Raw genomic sequence first — 18,460 nt, forward strand, 5'->3', positions numbered from 1 at the left:
GATACGTCCTAGAAGACATGCAGTAACTGAGTAAATCAGGCCAACCTGGCTCAGGCATTGCTGATATACACAACACAAACATATAGTGGAGATCCACATGGTATCATGATAGAATCATTGTGATTATGAAGGAACAAAGGCAGAAGGCCTTACATGGAGGGATATTACTGTAACAGTCACTTCAAGCATGCACACACATGCTCACACCTCATGCTTTTTTTATTGGACACATTTTTTTATTAGGTGAGAAATTGAGGATTCAGTAGGTAGGAGCTCTAAGTGTGTGTGTGTGTGTGTGTGTGTGTGTGTGTGTGTGTGTGTGTGCGTGCGTGCATATGTCCATACATGCGTGTCCATGTGTAAAGAGGAGGTGCAGGTTAGCCTGAGTGCAGTTTGAGGCTAATTGTTTGGGTCAGGGTGGGAGCGTGGGGACGGATGGCTTCCGTGTCCCACCAACAAGGCTCTCGGTAACTGAGCCAGCGAGGGGGAGAATGGGCCCACTACAGGGCCACACAGCAGGCTCAAACAACACCTATTCTACTGGCCAAACTGTCAGCCAGAACAACTTCATTGTGCCTAAAATTGGAGTTGAAAGCAAGGCAGAGACTCGGGAGGGGGGGGGGGGGGGGGCAGTGGGAAGGTAGGGAGAAAGAAGAGGAGGATGCAGAGAGTGGGAGAGAGGGGGTCTGTGGGAAACCGGGGGACTGGAAAAGGGGGTGTCCCGGAGAAAGCGGGGTGCAGGCTTGGGGATGAATAGGGTCAGGCGGTGTGAGTTCATTTCAGGGGGAGAATTCCCATAGATCCTACACAAGGGGCAGACGGCCAGGAGCAAGGCAGTAGATGGAATGGAAATTTATTAAAATGCATTCTGGGAAGAGGGGAGGAACTGTAGCAGTTTTGTATTCCGGTGTCTGTATTGTCACCGCATTCCCACATACTATTCAGCCTTGATAAACACAGTTTTGGGACAATGGTGACTTTACAGCTGATGGTACTACATATTTTACTAACGTGCATCTAGTCTACACTCAGTCAATTGCTGCCATAAAGTTTCTTAAACTTGTAGTTTCTTTTGTTCACCTGAGTAATACAGTGCAGCTTATCTATTAATATCTTTTAATATAAATGTTTCTTTTTTGTGCAGTGCCCCATCATTATCTCATGCCTATATCAGATTATATATTTGAAATACTAAAGTGTCACAAGCCTATGTAATAAATAACTGTGCCACACACAGACTACCACCTGCACTAGATACTTCCATGCAGGATTTCCCTGGCTTGAACCCAGGAGAGTCCAGCCACAGGCTTTGAACTGTAATTTGTATATAGTACAACATAAAGCCCCTTTAGACTGACACTAAACCAGCCTAAATCAGTCGACACTGAATCACATCAGCATTCTGCTCTTTGTCTCTCCTCTCTTCCCTTGCTGGCTATTTCAAATTCATCTTCCTGGCCCCAATAACTACTGCAAAAGGGTGAAGAAGTTTACTTAGTCACACTGAGTTTAGGCAGATGAGGAAAGTCTATGTTTCGGTGTGTGTGTGTGTGGGCGAAGGTGTGTGTGCGCTCACGCGTGTCAGCGTGGTTTACTTATGTCTATGTATGTGTGTGTGTGTGTGTGTGTGTGTGCGTGCACACGCATGCGAATGCACACACGCACACACACACACCCCTGTTTGATCCAGAGCTAGCCCTGCAGCTCTCAGAGACTCAACAAAAGGCCTCCTCTATCCATTGTATGAGCTGTGTGTTTCCCAGGAGAGCCTGGGCTCAGTGAGAGAAGGGCCCCGGATCGCTTTCTCCTGACGTGGATGTTTATTCGCTCTGTGGTCCAGCAGAACACCCGCTCAAAAGGACTGGCCTTACCATTTTGACGTGTATGACACACACTTCTGGAAGAGAAAAGAGGGGGTAGAAAGTGTGAGAGGGAGAGAGAGTGTGTCTGACAGATTGAAACAGACAGACAAGACAGACAGATAGACAGAGATTGGTCCTGTCTGCGAAGGTGTTCTTAGTGCACTCATATGGAGAAGAATATTCAGGGTGTTCTCCGCCATTTTGTTTGCTCCTTGTCTTTACACTAGTCAGCTTCCTTGTCAACCTTGTTCATGAATGTAGATCCACCCAGTGGGTGGGTAGATATTTCCTCCCGATCTTGACAAGCTCTCCCATCCCTGACTGCATACTAATTCCCCCAGAACTACTGAACCAATGCAAAACAAATACAAATTGCCAGAGCTGCTCTTCATTGCTTGAGAAGCAGGGTCTGAGGAGGTTAGGAGATAGTAGCTGTCTATTGTGGGTCTGTGATTAATCAGATTGTCTAGTGTGGACAGAGAAGCTTACAGGGACTGGTGTTGTAGTTGGCTATACGATGAATGTCAATAGGAAATCATGGACCACAGTCTCTGTCAATGTGTCTGCGTGTTTAAAATCCTGAGATAATGAAGTGAGGTCTAAAAAACGACTTATTCATTCGGCAGTCAATTATAAGTCTATCCAACGTTTAATGTCGTCACCTTCACTTTGTGCTCAGCGGGAGAATAAATGTTCTTGACAGTTTAAGCCACAAAGTTGTCATGTTGTTCATGCTCTCTCCCGATGTTTGCAGGTTTCAAAAAATGTGAGAGTATTTCACTTTATAGACAAGGATCTGTCCTCAGTTGCTCTCTCCTCACCAGTTGTCTTTATCTGAGTACTTCAGTTTCTCCAGCAATATCTAAAGGTTTCCTTGAGATTGAGAGTGCCTGCGGGGTTGACCATAGATCTCAGTAGAGCTGTAGAAGCCGACAGTTGAAAACAAACATGGTACGCTGATACCATCTAATCTGTTGAACACCATTATCGTCTAAGATATCGCTACACTCCCCTCCCCACCCCCACCCACCCACCCACCCTTACTCTCTCCCTCTCCACCCTTTGAGTCAGTAATACGGATAGAGGAGGGAGGGGGGGAAACTTGAGGTAAAAGCTTGTGTGTTGAGGCAGGGAGTGAATGTAAGCCATTGTTATGGTGTAACCGGACTCTGCAGCAGGTTGTTTGATCCTGTTTTGGGCCTGAAAAGCCTTTTTTTTTTTTTTTTTTTTTTTTTTTTTACTTAAACCACCACATCAGCTGAGAGGGTCAGACAACACTGTCTATTTGCAGAGTCTACTGTCGGTCTGATTTTTTTTCCTCTTTTTCATCCTCATTTTATCTCTCTCCGTCCTTCTACATCTCTCCTCCAGATTCAGATTTAGGTTAGAGTTAGATAAAAGCTTTAATTACCACATGATCGAATATATATATATATATATATGTATATATACACACACATATATTTACACATACACATACACAAATGTATGCATGAAGGCACATGCTCCCGCTCTCTCTGTGTCCCTCTTTCTCTCTCTCCATTTATCTCTCTCTCTGGCTCTCTCTTTCTTTCTCTCTCTACCTCTTTAAACAGGATCTGCTTATATCTTTCTCTGTATAGACACTGCGATTATTTTCCTTGCCTCCACCTCTGGTATAGCAAAGGCAAAAGAGAATGTTACTGGAAAGTGTTTAGTTGACAAAAGCTTTAGTAAATTGTTTTGTTCGTCCACAATACCCCCAGTGATACATCCGCGCCCTTGTTGTGTTTCTGTTTACCCAACATCATCGCATTATTTACATTACAACATAGAGCCACAGCTTTCGCATTGTCAAATGTTTTGGGCGCTGACTTGCACTTCTATGCCATTCTTACTGTTTTGGCATTGTATCCTCAATTTATGATCTGTTCGGCGTTCAGTGTGGACAATGTGCATGCAAATATCCTTGTCCCATTATGCCAGCTGTCTTTGTATGCCAGCTTTCTTCCCTATGAGGTATAGATGAAGAGGTGGAGGGGGGATGGAATGGTGCTGTATGCTTTAGAGGGAAATTTGCACGCACACACACACACACACACACACACACACACGCACCCATCTGTGCCTCAAACCCCTTTCAGATGTGAGAAACTGTACCTGCATTTGCATAAGAATAATTGACACTTCAAATTAGCCTTCCAATCAAAGAGGATTATTTTTTTCAGCATACGTGCAGGCAGTGAGCGCTGCCATACTGGAGAATATGAAAGGGAGGGCAGAGGAGAGCATGGACGGGCGGGGACACGTCATAAAAGATTAACCCTTTCATTTCTTCACATCACAGCAGAGGATTTGATGTGCTTTTTTATTACACATATAACTTGATATAAAACAGATTTTTGTGGTGAAATAATATACGGATCCTTTCCTGAATCTAGGTATTTCTATGACCGCCTCGTAAGACATAATGGTGTTTCTGACTGATAGGTATTTTACCTTTTAAAGCTTTAAGTGCACTGACTGTGTCACATATGTGCACGTTTACACATCCATGTTCACCTCAGTGGCATTGGGCGCAGGCCAAGAGTGAGTGCTGTTAAGTGGAGTGTGTGCGTGTGTGTGTGTGTGTGTGTATGTGTGTGTGTGCGTGCGTATGTGGTTTGAGGGTTTGCCCACATTAAAGCATTAAAGCAAGTGCGACGTTGAATTATTGATAACGGCTAATGAAAAGGATCAGTTCAGGATGAACTACAGGCTTAACCACAGCCCTGAGGCTAACACAGGCGCACACACACACACACACACATACACACACACACACACACACACACACACACACACACACACACACACACAGAGAACATCATTCATTTTCCCTGTTCAACATCTATTTTAGCCTTTCTCAAACTAGAATTAAGATGGTACTGGTGTGTTTCTCTCTGTCTATATCTCTCTCTCCATTGTTCCATCCTATTACAGTTACATGAACCCATTCCAGTGAAGGGCAGGCAGTGAAGGCCCCAGTGTTGGGACAAGATAGCTGCTGTCTCCTTCCAGGCCTAGCCAGCACAGAGTGTTTTTAGGCTGAGCTGGGACTGGGGGAGAATGAGGGACAGGGAATCAGTTTTGGGGGAGGGGATCGAGGATGGGGGTTATGGGTTTTGGGGAAGGAAAGGGGGGAAGGGGGGGGAGGCAGCCTCGGCGCCAGCCCCTCTGAAGCGCTCAGCATCCCCCCGCTTATAGGATGGCGGATGTGTCTGGGGGTATCCATGACAACACTTCTGCATGCCAGGGAGGTACCACGGCGACATGGCCAAGTAGAGTTTGTGTGTGTGTGTGTCCGTGTGTGTGCGCAGATCCATTAAGACCCACATATCTCACTGACATTAATATTCACTCAGTCAGACAGAGAAACTGCTACAGCCTCAATCAGTTAGCTGTTAGGCAGGCATATATCACAGACACCTTTCATCCAGTGCTCTGCCTTTGATTCATAGGCTCAACATGGATTTGTCCATTTTATTCACACTCTCTTGTAACTTAATGTAATCAAGTTCAGCAGTTTTGGCACAGTTGTAGAGGGAAACGGCTTCTCGCTAATGGTTTGGCTTGGCACAGTTTTATGGTTGCACTTGCAACATATCATTTATACCTTTCACGGGCACAGAGAGGTGCACACTCACATTCACTTAGGTCATGCAGCACAGGTCAGGACTCACTTTCACCCTATAACAAAACAACACACTCTCTCTCTCTCTCTCTCTCTCTCTCTCTCACACACACACACACACACACACAATCACACTCGTAGCTGTTGCACAGGATCAAGCTGTGTTATAATAATCCCATCTGGACAGCATGGCCTCTCACTCAGAAAGTAGCCACATAATGATGCTCTGATGAGTTCCTGTGTGTGTGTGTGTGAGAGAGAAGAGAGAGAGAGAGAGAGAGATAAAGAGGAAGAGAGAATGGGGGTATATGTGTCATGGGTTATATACTGTTTTATATTTTAGAACCCACATCCCTACCCACACACACACACACACACACACACACACACACACACACACACACACACACACACACACACACACACACACACAGACATACAGTCAAACACAGATCCTCGGGGAGTGTATTTTTAACCCTGACTGCCTGTGCATTTGCTGAGGGGTTAAAGGGCCGAATGGTGAATCAAGTAAATAATTCACAATAGCTGAAACTCTTTCGATGTAACCTCAAAACGAATGGGGGAGGGAGACCAAAGAGAGTTATCTGTGTGGTGTGGTGTGGTGACTTTACTGTTACATGCTTATGTAAAAGAACAAAGTATAGAGAGACAAGTAGGTCAAATAGCAAAGCCCAGTAAATCACACAGGACTATCATCCTCTAATTAGATGTAATTCACAAACTTTGCTCTATAAGAAATGTAGAAAGGCAGACAGTGCCTGCATGCTTGTGTATGTGTCTTTATGTGTGCGTGTGTGTGTACATGCACTGTTTCTATGCATAGTAGAAAAGGGATTGCTATGGTAGGTAAATGTACGTGTATATATAGTACCAAACAATAACATTGTATCCTTCCTGTGTTTTTAGGTGCGAGGGAAACCACATAGATCATGACCCAAAAACAAATGGCATAATGACCAGAGTCTCCAGGCTAAAGACGGCAAGGATATCCAGCGGATCTCAGAGGTGACTGCGCTTTCTCCTTTCAAGCATTACTGTTTCTGCCCTCTTGTTATATGGGCTACATTTCATGAATTCCCCGCTATGGATCAGCAGTCTCTGCATCTTTTTTCTCAGCGAATTCTATAGCAGAATGTCCGTAAGACATTTTGAGTGACATTGCTTCTGTCAAACGGCTGATTGAAGGAGACACAGAGAGAAATGCTGTGCTAATGAAATCGTCTGACCCACATCCTTTAGTGCTATCCATTTCTCCAAAGACACAGAAAGGGCATTTATACAGGTAAACCATGACTGGTCCCTGAAGTGAAAAAGGGGGTTTTCAGAGGGAAGAGGAGTATCCATTATTTACTATACTGGGGTTGCTAGACACTTAGGAGATAATGCAGTGCTTCAAGCATACAAAACATAGAGCCTCCTCTGTGCTGGCGAGGCCATTGTTGTGTGTTTTGAACATGTCTGTTTCCATCCATACTGACAGATGAAAAAGAATATGTCTCCCTAAGGTTCAGAAGCATGGGCAGAGATAGATAGATAGAGAGGGAGAGAGAGAGAGAGAGAGAGAGAAGGGAGGGAGAGGCGATGCGTTGTGTGTCTTTCTGTCATATCTATGGGTATGTTTTGTATTCATGTCTGTGCGTGTGTGTGTGTGTGTGTGTGTTTGTGTGTGCATGTGTGTCTTTCTGTCTGTCTGTTTTCTCTCTCAGTCTGTATCAAGATATATACTGTATGTGTCCGCACTTTCCTCAGTCCTAGATTATCCAATGTACATTTACAACACTGACACATATTGCAAATACATAGTACCTGTGCATGCTTCTGTATGTGTGTGCATGCGTGTGTGTGTGTGTGTGCTTCATATTTCTGGGTGCACCAAGTCTGTAAAACTAGTCTCTTCCAATTGTGGCTGGCCTCAGTCGAGTTCTGCTCTCTGTAGATCAGCAGCAGAGTCAGATGCCTCAGAGAGCACTGCAGTCTACTGGGAGTAGTTAGCAGGAGGAGTGCAAGGCATACAACTCCTCCACCCTGTTATCAGACTTGGGGCAACACCAGGCCCTACTTTCTGCCTTTGTCAATCTCCCGAGAGACACTTCGACATGAAATCCTTTTTTGTGGATGAGGGGAGAACACTCCCAAAAATTCCAGGATTTTTCCGCATAAGTGCGCATTGTGATGGCGAGCATGACAACCATTCGCGTTTGCAGATCTGGTCTGGGAAAATCAGGGTAGACTGGCATGAAAGAATCTGGAATATTGGAATGAAAAAAAAAGAACAGTACTTTTTGCCAGTACAGATTTTTTTTTTTTCTGCAGTGAGTTCTGAGTTTTTTTTTTTATTATGTGGATGTGAGTTGAAAATATTACACTTAACTTAGCGCCCATCTTCCTGTTTTGAATGAGAACATGACCTGTTCAAGACATCTTGTTTACGCCCACAAGCCTTTGTAACCTCTGCAAGTACTCTGACAGGTTTCATAAGCCAGAAATACACGAGCATGCTTTAATATATGAACACACATACACACACCCACACCTACCTACATAAATAAAAATATACATTAAAAACACACACATGCAAACTCACACTTAAACATCCAGTACACACACACCTCCTGGCTGAGTCACTGAGTTCATTCACTGATTGTCAAAGGACTTCAGAGCTACCGGGGTACAGATACACCCCCGCATGCATACGCACACGCGGACACACACAGTGCGGACATCCCTATATATAGGTATGAAACTGCAGAGTCAGCAGAGCAGAGAAGGAGGATGCGGAGAGAGGCACATGTAGCTTTGACTCAGATCAGCTGCCACAGACAGACAGGCAGCCCAGGCAGGGAGTGTGTGCCCTTGAGGTGCTCCGAGCAGGCAGGGTGGCGCGCCTGACTTGTTTGAACTCTGCTCCTTTCATCTTTTGGAGTTGGGCTGAGTTTGGCCGTTGAAAGCCCAGGGACCCCCTGCCGAACCCCAAACTGGTCTGTACTGTCAGCCAAACATCAGAGATATTTGTTGAGGAAGACAACCTGGGCAAAACAGTGGGTTTGTACATTTGGAATACTTGGCAAAAAAATGCAGGGAGTTGTTGACTTATATTATCTTGCGAGTGATGTGTCCACTTTTGAGGTCCTTCAAGCGTCTGGCAAGATAAATCTGAAATGCATTTAGACCAGGCCTTTAGGAAGCATCTCTGCTGAAATCATGGGATCCTAAAAATGATATGTCACTCTATCTTTGTTGTCTGATGCAAACAATGACACCCATACAGTGAAGACTTAACTAAACCAGTCAGGCATCCTCGCTGTTGGTCTCAAATGACCCCAGCTGCTCTCCGTACAGACTATACAGCCTATACATTCATATCGGGCCCCAGAATACCTCCCATGCTTGTCAACGGGCTCTATAGTTTCGGGGAAATGTAATACCATAATGTCTTTCTGGAGGAAGGGAGTGTCAGGTATGGTGGGAGTAATGGAGGAAGGGACGGAGGGGCGGAGGTAACCCAGGTTGGGGTGGGTGTAAAGGGGATCCGATAAGGCGTTCCCCAGCCCCTGCAGTCTCCTAGTCTCCTCTATGAGAGAATAATAAGCAGCTGTAACCCTGAGACACTCCCAGGCCTGTGTCCTCAGCTACAAAAAACCTTCACCAGGCGTCTTATCGGGTTCTAAGGATATCATGTAAGACAATACATGTGAGAAGTGCAGGGGGAACAATGGGAGGAAAGTGCAGCGTGATATGAGGGGGACTCATGTCAGCGGCTATTGTCGAGTCCTTTGTCGCCGTCGAGTACACGGGGAACTCACAGATCACAGAACTCCTTTCATCGCAGGATCTTGCGTTGGGATGTGATGAAACTCTACTGCAAGTGCTGTCCTTCATGCTTTAGCAGTGTCATACTGTACACGCCATGGTCATGTGTGTTTGTTGTGCTGAAACTGTAACTTACAGGTCGGTGTAGATGATGTCAGCCTGGCCCTTCACAGCTGGGAATGTGAGGTCAATTATTCTATTGGTTACAATGCAAAGTTAAGCTATAGTTTGTCAGAGCAAATTGCACCTGAAAGTGTAGTGTTACACAGGACACATTGAAGAACTACTGAAAGTTCAAAATGTATTCAAAGAACTTTAGTTGTAATTAGATCTAATATGATGTAAGTTATCAACTGAAATGTCTTTGAATTATTTTAATAGTTGTCATATTTCTCTTTTCAGGTAAAAGAGCCTTCCTGATCAACTGGAGAGAAGCCTGGATCTCATCAAGGCAGCCGCTTCAAGATATCCACACCATAAAACACTCTCTGTATAACAGCTGGTCCTGTACAATATGCAATCATTGTGTATATACTGGCTGGTTATAAAGGCTCAAGTTAAATACTACTCTTCACATTGACCTGCAAAAAGCAAATCCAATGTCAAACTGTGACGTTACACTAGTAGGCATCATTTGTTAAAATAATTTCTTATTGCCGGCAATACTTCTTTAAATAAGATAATATTCCATATGTTGAAATGTATTTATTTCATATAATATAATTGAGTCTGAGTATATTATTTTTGACAGCTAAATAAAGCCTATTTTTTCCCATAAGTGTTGTTTGAGTGCGAGTCATTTCTTCCTGTTATGTTTCTATGCAAAGCTTTTGAACTCCAGGTGAAGAACAACGTGCTTGACATAATTGGGTCCTATTTGGGTATCAAAGGAGCATGCATGCTGATAAAAACCGGCATGGTGATCAAAGGAGCATGCATCCTGATCAAAATCATACAGCTGACACGGCTGTAGTTTATCCAGGCAGACCTAGGAAATGTAGGGAAACAGGTTTCAGACAATACCGAGAAACCAGAGCGTGTTATGTCAATCCTATCTCCCATCTCACTCCCATCTCATGCTGTGCTGTGTTACAGATGGCAAACTTACACACAAATGAGAAAAAAATATATAACTGAGATGCTACTGCCATGCTCATTTTCTAGACCTACTTGAAAACTTGGGGTAAATTTAGTTGCCTTTGTAGCTTTTTGTTTGTGAATGAAAAATACCACCTGGCTTTTATTTCACTATCAAAGTTTCCCTAAAATTGTATTAAATCTGCAAAAAGTAGGATCAAAAGTAACACCCATAGCTCCTCTGGTATCCATCTGCCTCATTGTTTCTCCTGGGGAAAAAAATGCCTAATTTTTTCCCTCTTCTATCTTTCATTATTCTCCATTCATCTTTATTCTGCCTCTCTCCATTTTCCCCTCTCCTTCCTAATCATATTAATTCTCTCTGTCTCTCCCTACTTAACATTCATTCTCACTATTTTTCTCACTCTTACCCCTTCTTCATTTCCCTTACCGACATCACTCTTCCCTCCCTTCCTCCGAGCCTTTCACAATCTTATCTGTCCCTCCCTCCTCCCCAGCCCATACCCAATCTCTCGCTACCGCTCTCTCTCTGTCTCTCTCTCTCTCCTTGTCTTTCTCTCCCTCTCAGATGTCAGATCACAGTCTAGTCTTCCGCTTGCCCTGTCATCACATATTTCACACAACCCCATCCCTTAATTGGGCCTGTATCATCATATCATATCATGCAGAGTACCTGATCACAGCAGGAGATGAAAGATGGCCTCCACCTATCTCCTCACAGACACACACACACATATACTGTACACACACACACACACACACACACACATACGTCAGTGGTCATATAGGACAGGAATCCAAGGTGATGTCTGTGTCTATGTACATTTTTACACCTCAAGTTTGCACCAAGTTGTCGATGTGATTGTTACAGTGTGACAAGTGAGATGGTGTGTATTCCCGGAGTGTCCACTGATGTTTGTGTCAACTGCTAGTGGTTTTGTGATGAGACAAAGGATGCCCCGGAGCCACAAGTGTCACATCTACAGGTAACTAGCGAAATAAAGGACACATCAACATAGGTGTGCCAGAACAGCTCCAATGTGCCTTGGCAGCAATTCTACAAGTGTCTGGAGCTGTATTCGAAGGATGCAACACAGTTCTTTCGCATGTAATCCGACGATTTGGTATTTTTGGCTGGTGGTGGAAAATGCCATCTGAAAACAATCAACTCCAGAAGAATATACCGTAGCAATCAGACATAATCATTCAACTGGGATGAGATTCGGTGGCGTTTATGGTTTACATTGTGTTCATGTTCGCCAATGGCCACCATCCAGAGACCACTCCCATCAGGATGGAAAAGCACCACCACCGGATGAAGCTGATATAAGCTATATTTACTGGCAGTTACCAGGAGCTGAGTGGGCCTAAATGTAATCTAGTGCAATGGATAGAATTGTACACAGTTTAAAATGTCCTTGTGTGCCCATAAAATCTTGTATGGAGGCCTGATGCCCTTCCACAGGTGCTGATGGTCAAACAAGTATGCACTTATTAAACATTGTATATATACACTGTGTCACTATGTGGGTGCGATGTCTTGAGAAAGGTCAAAGGACCGAAACGCCAACAATAAAATATGCAGAGGTGATCTGTGTGTGCAGGAATCTACTTCTTTTTAGTAAGGCCTAACAATTTCAGGTGATTTTATTCCTCCACAAAAGAGAATGCAGTGGTGTGTGTGCTATTTCTATCTAAATGTAATCTACACCATAGCAAAGCTGCCAGAGCTACTTTTTATCCCCCATTTGCTTAAATGCTTTTTTGACTATATATCCACAGGACTGGTGGGCTGACTATTGTCCACTCTGTATCTTTCCACAAAAGCAGAGTATGTGTTAAGTCGTTGTTTTCATTGTGTTCCACAGTTTTTTCTTTCCATATACTGTATGTTACCCATATCAACTCTGAGATATTGGAGCAATCTCAACACATACATGTGCTGCCACACCGTACTTTATCATTGTTAGTCAAGACAGATCTCTTAAGTAATGTATCAGCACCCAAAATTTTGGTTCACAGGCCTGTTCCTTGTGAGTCTTGTGAGAGCTGGTGTGTGTTAATGAAATTTGGTGCCGGGGTAAGACGTGATTTCTCATTGTTCCTGGCTGAACTTTTGTTTTAAATGGTATATGCATTAAATCCTCATGTAAAATCATACAAGTGCACATGTGCAAACGTGTTGTGAAAATGAGGAAGTTTTTCTATTTAGATCAATTCATCATCTTAAAACCAAAGGATTGAACCCCTTTATAACTAAGGAGTAATGACAGGTATGCATGAATAGGTGTATATGGTGTGTGTGTGTGTGTGTGTGTGTGTTCGTGTGAAATTGTTACTGAAAGCTTATTACAACCTATTAGTAGAGAGATAAAACATTTTATAATATAGGCCAAGCTTACATTATGATTGATTGCAGTTCAACTACTTGTTGTATTCTAAGCAGCTAAGATTGTTGAGAACATGATTTCTTAAACTATGAGTCAGGACCCAAAATCAGTTGCAAGCCTGTTTCTGGTCTCCTGACATGACAAGAGTACTAATATGTTTTAATGAGCCTGAATTCTAGGACTAGATTTCTCATTTGGGTCCTGTGCTGAAAAAGATGAAGAAGCCTTGTCTTAGGGTATTACTTATACACAAGCGCACAACATTGTTTTGTATCTCGAAGAATACTTAAAATTTGATGAGAATAACATTGCACTATTTATTGCAGATGGTTCACTATGAACACGCAGGCAAAGAATCTTTTGTGATCAACAATATAACGCTGAAAAAAAATGTCCACCACAGATCAGATTGTATTATGCTGATTGGTAGATGAATGTCTAGTGAAATCCAATGGAGACAGATTTGAGCATTTGAAGGTATGGATCACAGATTGAATAGGTCTTCCTGGAATCATAATGCAGCTGTCTACATCTTTCAGCACAATTGAATTGAGCCAAAAGCATTTGGGAACCACAAAGAGCTCAGATGGCTTTGCACGGCAGTTACTTAGGATTGATCTCCTGTAAGCAGTGAAGAATTAATGCAAGGATTCTGCTATTGAAACAGAGTTTCGGGAAAAATACAGATATATTTTATATTAAGAGTGTTTTTTTGGCCAAGGAACATGACCTTGGAAGCTGCTGGCGAGGAAAAGTAAAGAATATAACTTCTAAACTCCATTATGTCTTAGAACTTTTTTGCTCTTTCCTTTGTCTCTCTCCTCTTTTTCGCAGCAGACGGCACAGTATTTCTCTTTTATCTACAGATAGCAGGACTTTGTGTTATCTTATTTTGTTTGGGAGAAGATTCACAAGTACCATCCACCCCATGATCCCAACAGACGACAAGATACCAAACTCCAAGTCTGGCAACTTCACAGCGAGAAAAATGAGGTCTTACTGAATCTACCTCGGTGTGTGTTTTGCTCGCCGCTTATTCCCTCAGAAGATTTGGAAAGTACAAAGGCTGCATAGTGTGTTACAGTACTGTAAAATACAATGCAGGGATGTCAGATGTGTGCGGGTTTCAAACGGCAGCCTATTTGACATCACACACTTTCTGAAATCCAACATTGACACTGGAGTTTCAGCGGGACGGGACTGTTCTGAGGTTGATGGTCATGAGGGTTAAAGGGACTTTATTGAAAAAAAGCAGCTGACTTTGATAGTCTTATCTGTCATTCCCAAAGAACATAAAGACAATATGCACCCGCTCTTATTCTGTATTCTGTTCTCTGCATCTCAGAGGATCGGGGGAACAGGTAATATAGCTCCTGAAGTGTCTGTGTCTTCTTGCGTTTGGGGAATATTGCTGATCTGCCAGCATGAGAGGACAGCCTTCAGGACATAGCGATCCATCTAGACTTTAGACTTCCTCTCCTCCTCCTCTCCTCTCCTCCTCCCCTCCTCCTCTCCTCTCCGATGGAATCACAACTCCTGTTATCACACACTGTCATGACATGCTGAGACTGCCTAGGTGGAGCTGGACAAGGAGAGAAGACATCAGCTGTAACATTTTGTGTGTATGAGTTTGTGTGTGTATGCGTACATGTATGAGTGTGTGTGTGTGTGTGTCTTTCTCTATGTGCCCAGTCGAGAGTGATTGATTTTGAAGTGTAGAATCTTGACAGAGTGTTCGACTATCCCAGGAGGCACCAGACCACAGGGCCGAAACAGACGAACAGGTTTCACTTTCTCTGCTCCCCTCTCTCTCTCCCTCTCTCTCTCTCTCTTTATTTTTCCCACCTCTGCCCTCTCTTATTCCCCCCGTCCGTCCTCCTCCTGTCTGTTTCTTTCAATCTACCTCCCTTTTTCCTCCTCGCTGTTTCTACCCTTCCCTCTGATGGTTTTATTGATATGTAACACTGATATTTATTGCTGGCTAAAATGAGCTGCCGTCTTGCAGGTGGTGGGTGGGGATTCCTTATGTGGGTCAATAAGAGACAGCCATGCCTAGTGATTTGCTTTCAGGGAATTCACAGCAGCTGTAGCTTTCACCGCTGAGATATAGCTCGTGTCAAACTCTCATCCATAGGAAGAAGAAAAAAAAACCAACAGAGACGTGAAATAGAAGGGTCTCTGGGAACATCACAGATTTTCAATATTGCTCAAATAGAATAGCTTATTCACACTCTACAGTCTCTGCACTTAAGCCCACCTATCACTTACTATCCAGAGCTATAAGTATTTACTGTATATAGGTACTGTAGGTGGATGGGAGTGTGGAAATAACGAGGTTCCATTTCATGTGCGATTCCAAATGAATCCATATGTGCTCCTTCTGCCCTTGAATCATATCAGTGTCAACTATTTTAAATGTGAAAATAAGGAATTCAATTTACACGTCTCCATACAAATTAAATATTCTTTTTTTTAAAGAATTTTCCCTGATATTGATTGCCGCCGATTGACAGCGTATTTCTTCAATAAAAGGAAAATAACTGTAAATAAGGAACCGTCACTCAAGGGAGTCCGGTGAGATCGTGGCAAACTGACACCGCAGCTGTGCAAAACTTCAGATTTGAATTCTTGAACTGTACTATATAGTTTCTTCAACCTGCTTCTTGTCACAAGGACTAAGGGTAACAAAACAGAGGCAGCGTTCCTCTCTGCTCCGCCATTAGTGATGTCGTGTCACCCACTCCTGGGGCTCCGGCTTTGTTTTCCCATCATGCCCTCACTGCCTGCTGGTTGGTTTAAACAAGCAGTATTCTTCTTCAGCCTTTCAATTATACCATGCCCCGCAGCAGCACCCTCCCCGACTCTATATACACCGAGAGGGGAGCTGAGAGAATAGGGGGGATTTGAATCTGGTGAATTTAATGGGTGTTTTGGTGTATCCATTTGTTGGCATTACCATGGCTTGGTTTTACTCCTCATGACTAGATATGTTCTGTGTTAGGTGCTAGTGACATCCCTACAGAGGAAGTGGAAAATTCGGAGGTTAACTGCAGAAGCCCTGAGGTCAACATGGTCCATGTGTGGTCAACAGGCTGTGGAAGAATGTGATTATCATTTTAACAATATAAGGTGTGATTATCACAAGTAAGCTGCTGGTAAAGTGACAAATGATGTGACACATTTTATAAATTTCAAAATTTTCTGTGGTTTACCTGGGATTTTAACACAACTTCCATTCCCCCAAAATATAAAAAGTCATTCAAAGTAATTCCAGATCTCTTCACTATAAATGCCTATGAGCTGATTTTATGTCCTACCCCTACACCTCTATTGCTGCCCCACTCTCTTGTCCCCATCTTGTCCCCATCTCTGTGCCCGAGTCCCATGGCGGCTAGACACGGGTCAAGCTCTCCTATTCAAAGGATGAGATGGCGGCTGAGACCCCGCAGTCACAAAAGCAGGCCGTCTAGACGTGGCCCCACAGTCCTGACCCCAGATTTAGACCCCGTCCCCCAAGGGGCCTATAACACCATTGTTTCCATGTTGATAAATTCTATTTCCTGTCTCATTGGCACCACAACAAACACGGTTACATCCAAACTTCCAAAGGATGCCCTTAAACTTGGACTGCAGGCATGCACATAACAGTAAGTGACTCAGTGACTTTTAGAGTAGAAGAAATAAAGGTCATGTTTGGCAGACGGACCATCGCACCGGTCACTGAAAATATTGTAAGATTAGTACAATTAAAACAAACAAATCAAGAGAAAAAAACAGACTACATAGTGAATGTGGCTCAAATTAAATTTTACTTCTCTAGTGTACAAACAATTTGGAGAAATTTACCACAATGATAAATGTTGATATTCAAAAAATGCTGATTTGTGGTTAAAATAATGCTTTTATTTATTCAACTATAGTCAGCTGAGTAGATTTGCCTTGATTTGGGGATGTGAATATGTCTGGTTGTGTTTTGGGGTTCTTCAGTTATGTTGACTTGGGGTTGGGGGTTCCCATAGAAACATGTCTGGATTTTGGGTTGGGGGGTGCAGTCTGGTGATGTAGGCGTGAATTATCATCTAGTCACACAGCATAAATTAACATACAGCCTTGGATGGAGTACACAGGAGTAGGCCACTTCTATTCAACGGCCCACAAGGGAACATGGTCTGCGAGCCTGCGCCTCCTCACTGTCTGTGTTAGCACACAGGCTGCTCATGGCTAGCTGGTATGCTAATCAGGCAGCTAGTGTTTGCAGATACATGTGTGCACTGTGCCAAGACATATAGCATTTTCCCATGCTTTCACTACGGCGCTTTGTCACCATACCAGTACTGCTTATCTGAGGCCCGGGATCAGGAACAAAGTATTTAAAAAGACAGGGTGAACAATATGTTTACAGCACAAAAGCTGAGAAAAAGTGGAGAAAAACGGGAGGAATCCCAATCCGTGCATTATTATATATGCCGCACAAATAGATCAGTCTGTAGCCACATTTGTCTTATTCAAAATCTGTGGAAATAGCTTATTGTGGTACCAACTATGGTTACCAATCTCCCCATGTTGGCTGGGAGACTGCCAGAACTGTCTCTAGTTTCCTGGACTGCAAGAAATACAATCCAGGTGATTTGTAATTAAATAAGATAATGAATGAATGAATGAATGATAAAACAAACCCGGTTCATAATCATAAGTCCATGATAAACATGCATGAGACCCACCACTTTTTTGTGATACTTTTGTTCCTCATAACCATCTATGTTATTCATCTTTGTTGAAGGCAATAATGTGCACACAATCACACAATGTGGAATCCTGGTTTTATTCTTAATCAGTAAGTTGCTGCAGCCGATCTCCTGCCACACACCAATAGGTTTTCCTAGTATTGCAGGAAACCTATTAGCTTCCTGTTCTTTCTCCTCCATTTTCTGCCACCCTGCCAACACCTCTTGGCTGCGCTCGAAGCTAAAATGTACACGTTGGCTAGCTTGCGTACATTGTTCCTGCAATCTCCTCGTCCACCCTGCTCCATCTTTTGCCTCCCAACAGAAAGCCATGAGGTGTCTGAGTCATCCTCGATTACTGTAGTATTTATAGACAGTGGAGTCAGGACCTGGGCCCTCTGTGTGTGTGTTGTGTGTATGTGTGTGTGTGTGTGTGTGTGTGGGGGGGGGTTCCGACTCACACTGCCTAAAACTAGGGCCCAGAGTCCGATGACTCACCTCAGCTACTGGACGCTGCCACCAGGAGAGCTGACATCACCTGTCCTGAGCCTGAGAGTTACTGCTCACAAAGATGATATCACCCTCATCCAGGTTAGGGGGAACAAACTGCCGGAGATGGCAGTCAGAGCGTACAGCAAAGTACGCTGCCTCATTTCCTCATTTTCTGAGCACAGGTCAAAGTAATGTATGTGATATCGTACTTGGTGGTGGAAATAAAGGTGGGGTGGTTGCAGTTGTCTCAGCAGCAAGATGTACAGTAAAATTGTGCATTACTGTATTTCTCTGTCTCACACACACACACACACACACACGCACACACACACTTTCGTTCACTTGCTCTGTGCATTTGAGTGTGTGTGTGTGTGTCTAGATTTACACATGGATGAATGGTCTTTCATGTTC

Source organism: Centroberyx affinis, unplaced genomic scaffold (assembly GCF_046629955.1).
Source record: "Centroberyx affinis isolate AG114_WGS23_722 - 3 ecotype Tasmania unplaced genomic scaffold, CSIRO-AGI_Caff_v1 ptg001502l_1, whole genome shotgun sequence".
Taxonomy (NCBI): Eukaryota; Metazoa; Chordata; class Actinopteri; order Beryciformes; family Berycidae; genus Centroberyx; species Centroberyx affinis.